Here is a 16,780-nt window from a genome sequence, read left to right on the forward strand (position 1 = left end):
GAGCCTGACACTCAAGGCTTCTGCTCCAGCAACTTGGGATCAGACTCCACCTCTGATGGTCAGTGATGGCCACTAAGCAGAGAGGAAGTCCTGCCTCACACCCACCATCAGCATTAGCCCTTCCAACCCTAGCCGCACCACTTACCAAGGTGATAGCTGCCAGCGCAAACTGAGGGAAACATAACTGATGTCCATGTCAAATCCAGCCTTCCCACCAAACGTCTGTATTGGGACACTCGCATATAAGAACACCCCTTCAAGGCTGTGATAGCTAACTGTTTCATCTACAGTCATAGAGGCAGAGAATGTTAACAGCAGCTCCACAGGGAAATTCTACCAAACATATAAAGAAGAACTAATACCTATGCTTCTCAAACTATTCCAAAAATTGAAGAGGACAGAACACTCCCAAATTCATTCTACAAGGCCACTATTACCCTGACATCAAAACCAGATAAAGACACTACAAAAAACCAAAATTACAGACCAACATAATTGATGAATGTAGATGCAAACATCCTCAACAAAATATTAGCAAACCGAATCCGACAATGTATAAAAAGGATCACACACCATGATCAAGTTGGATTAACTCCTGGGACGCAAGGATGGTTCAACATTCACAAATGAATCAATGTAATATACCACATTAACAAAAGGAAAGATAAAAATTACATGATCATCTCAATAGATGCAGAAAAAGCATTTGCAAAATACAACATTGATTCATGATTAAAAACTCTCATCGAAGTGGGTATAGAGGGAACATATTTCAACATAATAAAGGCTATTTATGACAAACCCACTACTAGCATCATACTTAACAGTGAAAAGCTGAAAGCCTTTCCTCTAAATTCAGGAACAAGACAAGGATGCCCACTTGCGCCAATTCTATTTAACATGTTATTGGAAGTCTTAGCCACAGCAATCAGATAAGACAAAGGAATAAAATGCATCCAAGTTGTAATTGAAGGAGTAAAACTGTCACCATTTGAGGTGACATGATACTTTATATAGAAAACCCTGAAGTCTCCACCCAAAAACTATTCGAACTAATAAATGAATTCAGAAAAGTTGCAGGATACAGCATTAGTATACAGAAATATGTTGCTTTTCCATACACTAATGATAAACTACCAGAAAGAGAAATTAAAAAAAAATTCCTTTTAAAATTGCTTCAAAAAGAATAAAATACCTAGGAATAAACTTAACCAATGAGGTGAAAGACCTAGGCTCTGAAAACTATCAAACAGTGATGAAAGAAATTGAAGACGATACAAAGAAATGGAAAGGTATCACTTGCTCGTGGATTTGAAGAATTACTATTGTTAAATGGCCATACTTCCCAGGGCAATCTACAGATTTAATGCAATCTCTATCAAAATACTCATGACATTTTTCACAGAACTATAACAAATAATCTTAAAATTTATATGGAACTACAAAAGACCTAGAATTGCCAAAGCAATCTTGAGAAAAATACCCGAAGCTGGATGTATCATGCTCCCTGACTTCAGGCCATACTACAAAGCCACAGTAAACAAAACAGCCTGGTACTGGCACAAAAGCAGATACATTGATCAATGAAACAGAATAGAGAGCTCAGAAATAAACCCATGCATCTGTGGTCAATTAATATATGACAAAGGAGGCAAGAATATACAATGGAGAAAAGACAGTCTCTTCAACAAGTGGTGCTAGGAAAACTGGACAGCTGCATGTAAAACAATAAGATTAGAACATTTCCTCACACCACGCACAAAAATAAACTCAAAATGAACTGAAGTCCTAAGTGTAAGACCTAAAACCATAAAAATCCTAGAAGAGAACATAGGAAGAACACTCTTTGACATAAATTGTGTTTTTTGATATGTCTCCAAAGGCAAAAGAAATAAAAGCAAAAATAAATGAATGGGACCTAATTAAACTTAAAAGCTTTTGCACAGCAAAGGAAACCATTGACAAAATGAAAAGACAACCTATGGGATGGGAGAAAATATTTGCAAATGATATTACAGACAAGAGGTTAATGTCCAAAATATATAAAAAGCTCACACAACTCAACAACAAAAAAACAAACAACCCAATCAAAAAATGGGCAGATGACTTGAATAGACATTTTTCTAAAGAAGACATACAGATGGCTAACAGGCATATAAAAATGTGCTAAACATCACTAATTGTTAGAGAAATGCAAATCAAAACAATGAGATATCACCTCACACCTGTCAGAATGGCTAACATCAAAAAGTCTACAAATAACAACTGTAGGAGAGGATGTGGAGAAAAGGGATCCATTGTACACTGTTGGAGAGAATGTAATTGGTGCAGCTGCTATGGTAAACAGTATGGCGGTTCCTCATAAAACTAAAATTTGAACTACTATATGATTCAGCAATTCTATTCCTGGGTATATATCTGAAAAAAATGAAAACACTAATTCAGAAAGATCATGCACCCCAATGTTCATAGCAGCACTGTTTACAATAGCCAAGATGTGGAAGCAACCCAAGTGCCCACCAACAAATGAATGGATAAAGAAGATGTGGTATATATATGCATAATGGAATATTATTCAGCTAAAAAAAGAATGAAATTCCATCACTTGCAGTAGTGTAGATGGAACTAGAGAATATTATGTTTAGTGAAATAAGACAGAGAAAGACAAATACTTATGATATCATTTATTTGTGGAATCTGAAAAATAACACAAATGAATGTATATGCAAAACAGAAACAGACTCACAGATATAGAAAACAAACTAGTGGTTACCAGTGGGGAGAGGGAAGACGGGTGGGGCACATTAGGGGTATGGGATTAGAAAATATAAACCACTAAGATAAGCAAAAGGGATATATTGTATAGCACAGGGAATTATAGCCATTATCTTATAATAATTTTAATGGAGTATAATCTGGAAAAATACTGAATCACTCTGCTTTACATCTGAAATTAATATATTGTAAATCAACTATACTTTAATAAAAAAGAAAATATACAAAGAATTCTTAGGGCTTCCCTGGTGGTGCAGTGGTTGAGAGTCCGTCTGCCGATGCAGAGGACACGGGTTCATGCCCCGGTCCGGGAAGATCCCATATGCTGCGGAGTGGCTAGGCCTGTGAGCCATGGCCGCTGAGCCTGCGCATCCGGAGCCTGTGCTCCACAATGAGAGAGGCCACAATAGTGAGAGGCCCGCGTACCGCAAAACAAAAACAAAAACAAAACAAAACAAAAAAGAGTTATTAAAGCTCAACAGTAAGAAAACAAACAACCCTATTAAAAATGGGCAAAAGACCTGAATAGACAATTACCAATGAAGGTCTACAGATGGCAAATAAGCATATGAAACGATCTTCAACATCGTATGTCATTTGGGAATTGCAAATTTAAACAAGAATGAGATACTGTTACATACCTATTAGAATGGCCAAAATCCAAAACACTGACACCACCAAATGCTGACAAGGATGTGGAGCAGCAGAAATTCTCATCCATTGCTGGTGGGAATGCAAAATGGTACAGCCACTTCAGAAGACAGTTTCACACAAAAGTAAATATACTTTTACCATATAATCCAGCAACTGTGCTCTTTGGTATTTACCCTAGGAGTTGAAACTTACATCTACACGATTCTGCACACGGATGTTTATAGGAACTTTATTCATAATTGCTAAAACTTGGAAGCTATTGAGATGTCCTTCAGTAGGTGAATGGATAAACTGTGGTACATCCAGACTATGGAATATTATTTAATACTAAAAAGAAATAACCTTTCAAGCCATGAAAAAACATGGAGGAAACAAATTCATATTAGTAAGTGAAAGAAGCCAATCTAAAAACGTTACATACTACACAATTCCAACTATATGACACTCTAGAAAAGGTAAAATTATGGTGACAGTAAGTCTTTCATGAGAGACACACAAAAATTCTTAGCAAATATTAGTAAATTAAGTCTAACAATTGATAAAAAGGATAAGACATTATGATCAAATAGAACTTGTCCCATGAATGAAAGGCTAGTTAATATTTTAAAAAAGCATCAATAGGGCTTCCCTGGTGGCGCAGTGGTTGAGAGTCTGCCTGCCAATGCAGGGGACACGGGTTTGTGCCCTGGTCTGGGAAGATCCCACATGCCGTGGAGTGGCTGGGCCCATGAGCCATGGCCATCCAGAGCCTGTGCTCCGCAACGGGAGAGGTCACGACAGTGAGTGGCCCGCATACCGCAAACAAACAAACAAAAAATCAATAAACAAAATTCATCATATTAACAGAATAAAGGAGAAAATCCTTACGACCCTTTTAATTAGTGCCAAAGGAGCCTTTGACAATATTCAACATACATTCATAATAGTCTCAGAACTAGGAATGGTAAGGAGCTTTATCAAATGAATAAAGAGTATCAACAAAAAAGCCTACAGCTTAACATCGTCTTTAATGGTGAAAAACTGAACTGTTTCCCCCTGGGATTGGCAGCAAACCGACATAGCCTGCTTTTACCACTTCTATTCATCGTTAGAGTAGGGTCCTAGCTATTGAAAAAAGACAGAATAAAGAAATAAAAGACTGAAAAAGCTGAAAACAAAAAAGTAAATCTGTCCTTATTTGCAAATACTATCATTATCTATGCAGAAAATTCAAGGAGGTCAACAAAATATTTCCTAGAATTTACAAATGAATTTAGCAATGTCATAGGATGCAAAGTTCACATGCAAAAGTCAATTGTATTCTTACATATTGAAGCAAACAATTGAAAAACAAAATTTTAACAATCCATTCTGAATAGTACCCAGAAAAACCCCAAATTAAAACATAAGATATCTAGGAATAAATCTAATAGAAAATGTTCGACGTTTACACTGAAAATGACAGAAGTTTCTGAGAAAAATTAAAGACATGCTATATAAATGGAGAGATATAATAAAGACTCATTATTCTTCAGATGACCAATATTCTTAAGATCCCCAAACTGATTTATAAAATCAATGAAATCCCAATCAAAATTCCAGGGTTTTTTTTTTGTAGAAATTAACAACGTTTTCATAAAACTTCCATGGAAATGCAAAGGATCTAGAATAAACAAAGCAGTAAAAAAGAAGAAAGTTGGAGGATTTACCCCAGTAAATTTCAAGGCTTACTATAAAATTATAGTTTGCTATTGGTGATAAAATAGACACACACATAAGTAGAACAAAAGAGAGTCTGAATGGGAAAAAATCATCACACTTACTCTACATCCTACATAAACATTAGTTTAAAAACAATCTAAATATGAAATCTAAAATGATAAAATTTCTATAAGGAAATATAGGAGAAAACATCTTGAGTTAGGCAGAACTCTAATTGAGTTTCTTAATTAGAACATAAAAACTTGAGTCATAAAAGAAAAAACTGATAAATTGGATTTCATCAAAATTTAAAACTTTGCTCTTCAAAACACACAATTAAGGGAATTCCTTGCTGGTCCAGTGGTTAGGGCTCTGTGCTTCCACTGCAGAGGGCATGGATTGAATCCTTGTTTAGGGGAACTGAGATCACACAAGCTGAACAGCGTGGCCTAAATAAATAAATAAACAAATAAATAAAATTTGTTAAAAAAACCACACAGGGCTTCCCTGGTGGCACAGTGGTTGAGCGTCCGCCTGCCGATGCAGGGGACACGGGTTCATGCCCCCGTCCGGGAAGATCCCACATGCCGCGGAGTGGCTGGGCCTGTGAGCCATGGCCGCTGAGCCTGCGCATCTGGAGCCTGTGCTCCGCAACGGGAGTGGCCACAGCAGTGAGAGGCCCGCTTACTGCAAACACACACACACACACACACACACAATTAAGAAAATCAAAAGGCAAACCACAAACTGGTAGAAATTATTTTTTGCAACATGTATCAGACAATGAACTTGTATCCAGAAAATATAAAGAACTGCTTCAAGTAAATAATAGGACAAACATCCTAATGGAATATGATATGCTCAAAGTTATTAGTCATCAGGGAAATGCAAATTAAAACCACAATGAGAACCCACACATAAAAATGTCTAAGATTTTAAAAACTGACCCAAACTGGAACCAACACAAATGCCTATCAAAGGAATGGATCCACAATTTTCTGTATAGTCAGACAATGGACACTACTCAGCAATAAAAAGGAAGATATTATCAATACGCATAACCACATTGGTGAGTCACAAAATCATTATGCTGTGTGAAAACACCTGGGTAAAATAAAGTACATGGTCTATGATTCCATTTATATAATATCCTAGAAAATGCAAACTAATTTATAGGGATAGAAAGATCAATGATTGCCTAGGGACCATATGAAGGGAGAGATGGATTACCAAGGGGCACATGAAAACTTTTGGAGGTGATGGAAATGTTTTTCTTGATTTTTCTTGATTGTAGTGAGGGTTCACAGGTGTATACTTATGTCAAAACTGATTAAATTATAAACTTTAAATATATGAAGGTTTACCTCACTTATACCGTAATATAGTTAAAAAATAAAAAAATACGGATGGACATTCTCTATAGTTCTATACCAAGCAAAAGCAAACTTTGTTTCTCCCTTAAAAAAACAAAATAGAACTTGACTCTAAAACACTAATTTGACTTTACTCCCCTAAAAAATACATGTGTGTGTATTCCTCCCTAATATAAATATACATATTTAATGTTTATTATGTACATTAAATAGTAAGCTTCATGGGAGGTAAGAACCATAACATTTGTATCTCTGTCTTCCATTGGCCTTGTGCAGTGACAGTTATGGTCTTTTAATGCCTTTTTATGAAAACATCTTTTATTAGACTAAAAAAAGTTGGGACAGATTATCCCACCTTTTCTGTTTAAGCTCTACTGAAGAGTGTTGAAAAGACCAAAAATGCATAAAGCACACATTAAGATGAAGAAAGAATGGAGAATTATCCAGAAGCATATCAATAAAACAAAAATACATCTCTGCTAAGAAGACCATCAGTGTACTCTCAGGACGTAAATGTATAAAAGCCTTTCAACTGAAACATCACATACACACACACACACACACACACACACACACACACACATCACTTTTATCTTTGCAATAAATGAAAAGGAGAATCATAAATTGGAGACCCCTCACACTGTATTTAAAAGCAACCTACAATTAACTTTAAAACAGTTACTTTATCCAGACTAACTGAAGGGTAAAAGCTCTGAAAAAACTCAGCTGTTCCAGTCAGTGATTTCATGCATTTAAGTAATGGGTCATGCTTAGAGAAGCTCTATTTCCTACCCTACACCAAGAAAAGCTGTGTTAGGCTGCGACTTTAAACCCTACCCCCAGCATGTTCGTTAAGTTTGAATTCCAGTTGACAATCTCTCAGTCACTTGAAATTTTCCCCTAAATTTCTTTTTGCTATCCTTTGGCTGATGGTCTCCAAATACAAACTCCTGAAGAAACCCTATAGCAGAAAAATTTCCTCCTAATGCTGACTCGGGAGAAATGTTCCTTGTTTGTTGATTTTTTAACTCCTCTGGGTGGCAGTGGAGAGGCTGAAGCTACTGAATTTGTCTCAGAACAGAGGGTATTTGTATACAGTTTTATGTTATACAGTACATCAGACACTTCAAATTCCAAAGTGTTGTTATAATTGTTAAATAATACACCACTGAAATTTGTCTTAATGTAGAACATTCCAGTCCTCCACAAACATTTATGAGCTCCATTTTTCTTCTGCTTATTAAACAACAATCTTCCTGGCACATACACAGTACTGTGCATCCTAGCCAAATAAATCACTGTCAGATGAAATTAGTTAATATTAATGCATATTTCATGCAAGGTTGCAAACAAGTTTAATACCCACCTTCTATAAATAAGATCATTTGATGTTAGCATGTGAAACTTCAGTCATCTTGACGTTTTGAGTCGCAATTCATTTAAACATAGATTTGTTAAGGTAACATGCATTTTGATTGCTGTTAGATCTAGTGATGTGATACCCAGAGGCGATTTTGCACCTGTGGAAAGGATTACCAATAGTTTTGCCTTGCCAACAGTTACCACTCTGAAATAGCGTGAAATACTGCAGTTCACTCTGTGTGAACACAATCGTTATACTGAGCTGCCTTGTAAAGAACTGTGATCTTTGAACTTTGGGAGTTGCTTAGGCGCCTCAGAAATGAAAGAGCAGTTGAGTGGGAAAGTTTTAAAATTGGCATTGCAAAATAATTTTCCTAAAATGATTACACTGAAAGAAAAAAAGGGAGGAGGAGCACCCTTTCCATTCAATTCTCATTTTTCTGAGACTCAAGAATGAAATTATAAAATTAAAAACTAAATTTTTGTATCAAACTGTAAGCATCTAGTTTGGAGTTAGTAACAGAACTCTCTCACTGATATTTTTTATTTTTTTGGTTCCCCTCAGTTAGGTAAAAAGTATGAGAAAAAGCAAGTAATACGGTCAGTGCTTGTGGATTTGCCACCAAGCACTTCTGTGAAACCGAACAGAGAACATTTGCCTCCCCAGTGAGTCCTCCTAAGAATCCGCATTATCTCCCCAAAACACACCCTTATGTTCTGTGGAGTCCCAAGTTCAGTGCTGAAATTCAGCTGAATTACCAGAGAAGGTTCTGATCTGCCAGTGGGAAAATACTATTTGTCTTAGAACACTCATAGACCACAAGCATGGCAGGAATTTGTCGGTTAAATTGATCTCATTTATTCATTTTTTAAAAAGCTGTATTTATTCCATCAAGCAGTTTGGAACTATTTCATCCTACTCTTCACTCTACCCTCCTTCATATTCCTCATTTTTCTATGTATTTATTTTATTTAAACCCCACTGTTTTTTTCTTTGAGATCATTTTCATGATGAACTATGGAGCAAAGGATGTTGAGAGGTGGAAGGGGCTTTAAAGATCATGTAATCCAATGTTCTCATTTCACAGTTGAAGAAATGAGGGTTCAAGACGTGAAGCTACTCATCTAGTATTGCTAGAGGGTTGCAGAGCCCAGGACTATCTCTCTGATTCCCCAACTTGTAGTTAGTGCTCTTTCTGTCTTTCCTTACTTGCTCTCAAGACACATAATCTCTCCTTTTTGGGGGGTGGGGTATTTGAGCTAAGTTTTTACATTGGCAGTCTTAACGTGGTATAATGGAAAGGCATCAGTAATTCTGCTTGAAGCAACATTTCTTCACTGCTGGCCAGTATGCAGGGAATTTCCACCATTAGATCATCAAAAAAAGAATGTCTACTGTTTCTTATGAATGGACGTTGGTTCCAACACAAAGATTTGCCCTATTGAAAACTCCTACAGTGATTTTGGCAAAATGGATATTCTATCCCTTGATCCTTACCCTTTGACATTCATTAATCCCAACTCATCTCATCGGATACAAGGAAAATTACAGTCACCCTTTCTTAGGACACTGGTCACCAATCTCAAAGAATGTACAAGGGAATTTCTGATATTATACTTCCTAAGTGTTTAGATTGCACAATTGTTCTAAACAAAGAGATACTGTATTAATGGTTCAGAAGTATTTGGGAGGAAGGAAGGAAGGAAAGAAGGAAGGAAAGAAAGATAAGAAGAATGAAAAAACTGATGGGAAAAAAGGAAGAAAGTCTAAATACCATTAATTGTTACAGGCTTGAGGTTTTCCTAACCTGGATATGGCCAAGATGACAAGTTCTATGGGCAGATAGAGCCAGATAAGATTTGTCCAAACTAATAAAGGAGCTCAGAAATGAAACACATTTTCATTAGATTATTAAAGGAGATTCTCTTGAGTCCATAAGAATAAAGGGATTGGAATAAGGGTTTTTCTAATATAATAGTAGCCATATAGATTGCATAGAGAACTCATGAGTTTTAACCACTGCTAGAAGTTGCCCTTATCTGGTCCATCAGTGTCTTCTGGTCATAAATGGGCTTAGGATTCCTCATTCCTCCACCACTTTAGCATAGGTGGAATGGCAGGCATAGATTCCTTTTATTTATTTGTTTGTTTGTTTATTTATTTGTAATTGTAACAAATCAAAATTTTCCAATTTAGTGTCTTTAAAACTTTACCCTTATGTGTGTATAGATACAATGTTGTCACCTATGGTGAATAGAGTGATAGATTCTGGAATCACTGTATAAGAATAGAATAATAGGTTATGCTGATTTTGTTTTTTCTATGTTTTTTATATACATGTATATTTTATTGAGATATAATTGACTTATACGGCACTGTATAAGTTTAAGGTGTATAACATAGTGATTTGACTTACATACATTATGAAAGGATTACCACAATAGGTTTAGTGAACATCCATCACCTCGTATAGATACAATATTAAAGAAATAGGAAATATACCAGGATTGATGGTATCAGGGGTGTGGTAAAGGAGGAGGAGGGGGTCAGGATCTTCAGTTTTGCTTTTGATAACTGGATGAATGGTGATGACATTCACTGGACAGAGTACACTGAATAAAGAAGCACACAGGGAAGGACTCATTCAGATTTAGAGATGAAAAGTAGGACAGATGTGGGAGATTTGGCAAGAAGTTGCATATATGGATCTGGAGCCCAAATGAGAGGACTGGGTTGAAGAGACGATTCAGTTTAGTGATGCAACTGAAGTCATGAGAACAGAAGCTACTCCCTATGGAGAGTGTGAGGTCGAGAATTAATGAGGATTGAAGGCTGAAATCTTGAGAATACCTACATTAATGGGATCCTCAGAGAAAAATGCACATTTGATTTCTATGGTGACAAATTTTTACCTGTTGAATCACCAATAGTAACTATATTGTATATTCACACTGTTTGCTCCCCCATACTTTGATCCTTTTAAAACTAATACATATTTCAATAAGTACCAAATGACTCTATTCCTGTAAGTATATGCAGCACCATCATCACAAACAACAAAATCAAAGCTCTAAGGGCTAGACAGAGTTCATCTGATTTGCCTCCCACCCCAGATTGGTGACATACATGTGTGGGCTGTTATCTTGTCAGCTTTCACAATGTCTCTGCAGTAGGTGTCAAAACAGCAATCAGGTAAGCTGATTATGGACCTCGACATACCTGCCATTCTTCGCCCAAGCACATGGGTTTATTCTTCTTTCCTTCATTCTTCATTGGTGCTTCTGTATCTTCAAAAACTTAACAAAAATATTTCAAGGACATGTAGCATTTATAAGATGTTGACTGACCAACAGCAATAAAGTTAAAAGTAATGAGGATTCTTATGAGTTATGCTGTTTTTAAGGAAACATTAATGACTGATATAAACTGAGCTACTATTAAATCCATGTGGGCAGTTTGAATACTTTAAAAGAAGATAATGAATGGAGAAGGAGGAAAAGACAGTGAAAGTAAATTAAAAGAAATAGGAGTAAGTTAAGGTGCACTGTGTCAACCATCAAGTATTATTTGGTTATACCTTGAGAGTTAAAACACATTTTATTTTTCTCATATTTTAAAAATTTTTATGTGCTATGTTTGCTCTATAGATTTAATGCAGTGTTAGAAGCCTGGTCTCTGCTATTGCCATGGAGGTGTGCCAGTGAAATAAAATATTATCTTAAGATTAAAAAGACATTTTCTTTATTTATTTTACATCCACAATTAGGGAAGAATACACTTGTAGCCCCTTACTGCCACATACTGAGGATCACTGCCATGCACAGAATTGTAGCCATTCATATCAGTTTGGAGGATCCCAGGGCCACTAGAGCAAAGTGTATTCTCTCAAATTGGAAGCAGAAGTAAAGAGTTCCACTGAGTAAATTCATGTTCCATATTTAATCTAAAAAACAAGATGCAGAGCTTCCCTGGTGGCGCAGTGGTTGAGAGTCTGCCTGACGATGCAGGGGACATGGGTTCGTGCCTGGTCCGGGAAGATCCCACATGCCGCAGAGCGGCTGGGCCCTGAGCCATGGCCGCTGAGCCTGCGCGTCTGGAGCCTGTGCTCCCGCAACGGGAGAGGCCGCAGCAGTGAGAGGCCCACGTATCGCAAAAAAAAAAAAAAAAAAAAAAAAAAGATGCAAATTGATTCTGGATCCAAGGGGGAAAAGATCATAGTCACGTCACAAAACGTCTGTGACTGGACAGTTCTTCTCAATCTTTGGTCGTAGCATAGCCAGTTTGATGTTATCCAGACCATTTCCCCTGTCCACAACTTTGTCTATGCTGTGACAGCTGTGCCTGTGTACCTCGAGCAAAGAACAAAGGACTGAAAGATAAGAAAGAGAAACACTTGCTTACAAATGTCCTGTTTTAAAGCTCGGGGGTCAGGACACAATTGTACTGCGCCTGTCATGGGGCCTTGTGGACAATGGCACCCAGAAAAATGCTCTGTGTTTCTAATGACATAGCCAGTGTGACACTTCTGAGCATCATATATACATTTTTTTAAGTTGGAATAAGTTTTCCTGTTATATCTCAGGATCACTAGATTCTCAGTATCACTAGAAGCTTTTATCTTAAAAGAAATTTTCTTTTATTTCCAGAGCATTTATAATTACCAAATAATTGTTTTAAAGATTGTTTAGTAGTTTCCTCAGTGTACAGTAGGTCATTATTTACTGTTTTTTAAACAGATTGAAAAATGTATATTATCTTGAGATAAAAACTTTCTGTACAAGTAAATAAATCTTATCTAAAATGGTTTAATTGTGTATTCTTTATTTCCATATTGTGGAAGAGAAATTTTAGCTCTAAATAAGTAGTGGTAGTATCTTTAACTCTGACTTTAAGGTATTTTCTCAGAGTATTTTGTCACTTTTGGAAATTGAGTGGATGTTTTTTGTTTTTTTTGCAGTTACATTGTTACAGTTTCCTTGGCAAAGGCCAACTTATTCCACTCATCTTTGCCCAGAGCATCTTGATGTGGCAGCAGCTGTTCTGCTTAGAAGCTGGTGTGATTAGTGTTCTGGGTTCAACCCATCTTTGTTTTAGGGAGGTACAATTTGGCCTATTAAAAAAAAGGTTTTTACATTTGATATGTTGTCCATGTAAAGGGAAGATCCTCATCCACTCCTCTGTGGAATTCTGAGAGAATGAGGCATACTTAACATTATTTTCCAAATCTCCTATGTGAACAAGTATATCAATGAAATAGACATCTTTCATCACCACAGTTTGAGTTATTTGTCCATTATTTTGCATTTCTGTTGCATTTTGCACAGTACTATTTGAAGTCGTTTATAGGTGAGATGTTTGTAAAATACAGAACTTGTTCACCAAATCAGCTAAGAGGAAAACTTTAGGGATTTCTGTATGATTTAAAACATAGACTTGATTTTTATTTTAAAAATGGCAATCACTGTATAGTGACAATGCATACCTTCGAAACCCATCCTAACAAAGCTGTACTTGACCGTCACTGCACATGCAGATTGCTTTAGTGATGAATATGCCTTTTGTGAACTCAGTATGCACATGGTAGCAAAGAGCATCTCAAATTTAGGGAAATTATAAATTTATCTTTATGTCTTCAATGGAAAATAGAGAGGGACAAATATTTTCATCATTTAATAAAAGAAGAAATTGAAACATAAGTGTGCATAATCCATGCAAAATCAAATCAGTAAGCATGGTCTTCTTGATTCTACCTTTGTGCTTCCTTTCTGGACATGGCAAGTATTAACCAACTTCTGATCTATCATGGTGCCCCATGGATGAACAACTGAATGACCCTCTTCTCATATCCTTTTCACTTTAATATCTTCTCTTTTTTTAAGTGAATATACAATTTATTTAACATTCAAACTTCATTAAGACATGTGCAATATGGCAATTTTACTGGGGTAAACGTTTAACCCTATCTAGGATGATTGCTTGCTGGGGCTTAGCAACAGGGTCCAGTTCACACTTAGCACTAATTAAATACTTTATTGAATAAATATAATACCAAACAAAATGCATTCAAATGCTTTCTAAAAAAATCAATTTTAAAGGCCTTTCTGCGGGCTTCCCTGGTGGCGCAGTGGTTGAGAGTCCGCCTGCCGATGCAGGGGACACAGGTTTGTAACCCAGTCCGGGAGGATCCCACATGCCGCGGAGCAGCCGGGCCCGTGAGCCATGGCCACTGAGCCTGCATGTCCGGAGCCTGTGCTCCCACAACGGGAGAGGCCACAACAGTGAGAGGCCCGCGTACCCCCGCCCCCCCCAAAAAAAGGCCTTTCTATACAGGCTAATGACAAACACAATAAAGGCAGATATGCTAGTTTAACATAATTGGCTGATTTTATACAGCACTTACATCTTTTAGTCCACAAGTATATTATTAAATGATAGAGAATATCTAATATGACCATTTCTACAGAACTAGGAAATAAATTTCTAAGAAAGAAAGATTTTACAGACCCCAGCTTTTATACCCACCCCAACAGTCTAACTCTAAAGAGGATAAAGCCAACGACTTTCCTCACAAGAGCTCATGACTAATGTTGCTTTGCTATCAAAATCTGTATTTCTGATCCGCTATGAGCATTGAGACAAGATTCAAATATTCCCAAAGAAAGAAGCACAATGCACGTTGTGCTCGCCTATCAGCAAAAGCGAGCACTGCATTCAAAACTATCTCATCCCAGGAATTAAATAAGGTCAGCCACATTCACTGGCATTTCCTCCACTGTAGTATTGTAGAAAGTCTCAGTGTCACGAAGAATCCTCTTGCCTCCTTCAGTAACAAAGTTTATAGCCACACCTTTCCTCCCAAATTGACCCCCTCTGCCAATTTCGCTCTTTATTCAGACAGTGTGCTGTCTCACTTATGATTCCACGTCCTAAATTACGTCAACGCCGTTTCTGAGTGCCATCTCGTCATCAACTGCTGCTATCGACCCCAACAAGTCATTAGTGATCAGAACATGGCTTGACCCTGATCAGAATTCCCTCATGATAACATCTCTTTCCTTCTGGTCCATGTCACCATGCAGAGCAGAAACTGAAATCCCTGGCATGCATTTTCTCAGTGAGCCAGTCCACCTTATGCCTTGTGTTGAGAAAAATAACAGCCTGTGTAATCGTCAGTGTCTCGTACAAGTCACAAAGTGTATCCAACTTCCATTCCTCTCTTTCAACATTAATATAATACTGTTTAATTTCTACAAGGGTCAATTCTTCCTTTTTCACCAGAATTTGTATGGGATCTCTCATGAATTTTTTGGTCACTTCCAACACATCTGTTGGCATTGTGGCAGAAAGCAACACCACCTGAATACTTGTATTTAATTTTTGGAAAATCTCATAGATTTGATCCTTAAACCCTCGGCTCAGCATTTCATCTGCTTCATCCAAAACAAACATTTTGATCCATTTTGGAGAAAGGTAACTTCTGTTTAACATATCAAACACTCTCCCTGGTGTACCAACAATATGTGGTGCTTCAGCCTGAAGTTTTTGCATTTCATTTCGAACATTGGTTCCACCAATGCAGGCATGACAAGTTGCTCCCGTATAGTCTCCAAGTGCCAGAATTACCTTTTGGATCTGTTGAGTCAGTTCTCTGGTGGGGGCCAATACTAGTGCTTGGGTCTCCTTGAACTCAATCTCCAACTGTTGCAGGATGGAAATAGCAAATGTGGCTGTCTTGCCAGTACCTGACGGAGTTTGAGCAATCACATCATACCCTTTAATACACGGGATAATAGCTCTCTGCTGAATAGCTGATGGCTTCTCAAAACCATAAGCATAGATGCCTCGAAGAAGAGACTCCTTTAAATTCATATCATCAAAGTTATCACAATCTCATTCCCGTTGCTCTCGATGACACCATCGGGCTCCATTCCCTCTGGGCCGCCGTGTTCTCTGTTATAATCCGTGGAGCTACCAGACATGATCCAATGAACCACTCAGTGCCCGACTGGAAAGCTAATACCTTTTTACTTCTATGTTAATATTCTGTCTATATGCTCCAGATTATAATTATATTTTAAAAGGGATTTTGCCTAAATTGGGCAGCTAATCTATAAAGAACAATATATAAGATGTCTATAAGCTATTTTTGCTGTTTATACCAGTGGGTACAAAAATCTAATTGCAAGGAAAGTTGCAGTTAAACATCACTCAGATATGAAGCACTGTGGGGCAAATATATTATGCATTGTACATCAATCTGTACATATGTACCCAAACCAAATCCTTGCTCCGCATCAGACATTTAATCATATTACCGGCATTTACAGCTATCTGAAATTACTGCATTTACTTGTTGATTTATTATTTGTATCCCATCATGGCTATGTAAATTCCAGGAGAGTAGGGGCTTCTGATGGTTTTTTCCATTGCTGTATCCCAGGTGCTGTATCTCCAACACCTGACACAGACAAGATACCCAGTAAATATCAGTTGAACGGATAAATAAATGAATAAATGAATGAATGAATACTATGTATCAGGATCTGCATCTGGGGCCTGGAAGGTACCCTAGATCTTCCTTCTAAACATTTTATTTTATAGTTGGAAAAATGGAGTTTGAAGGAGAAAAAGTAGTTTGCAGCAAGCTACTTGGGATTATTAATAGTACACCTGGGATTAAATATGGTCTCTTAACTCCTGGTCTAGTATACTTCGAAATGCAATTCAACTTGATATGAATGGTGGTGATTTTTTATATGGAAATGGTAGAAATTCCTTCTGCAATTGGTTCAAGTAGAGACCTTAATTAGAATACATCATAATAATTAGAAATGACTGTGTATGAATAGAAGTATATGAAGAAAAGGTGAATAAAAATACAAATTTGCATGTACAGTCTAATAACAACTATGTACAACGTATCTATGTCAATTAA

General features: G+C 37.0%; 1 pseudogene; it reads right to left on the reverse strand.

Moving 5' to 3' along the window:
* Positions 1-408: 408 nt before the first annotated feature.
* Positions 409-15,824, reverse strand: LOC116760635 (annotated as a pseudogene).
* Positions 15,825-16,780: the final 956 nt, after the last annotated feature.

The sequence above is a fragment of the Phocoena sinus genome, chromosome 10 (assembly GCF_008692025.1).
Source record: "Phocoena sinus isolate mPhoSin1 chromosome 10, mPhoSin1.pri, whole genome shotgun sequence".
Classification (NCBI taxonomy): domain Eukaryota; kingdom Metazoa; phylum Chordata; class Mammalia; order Artiodactyla; family Phocoenidae; genus Phocoena; species Phocoena sinus.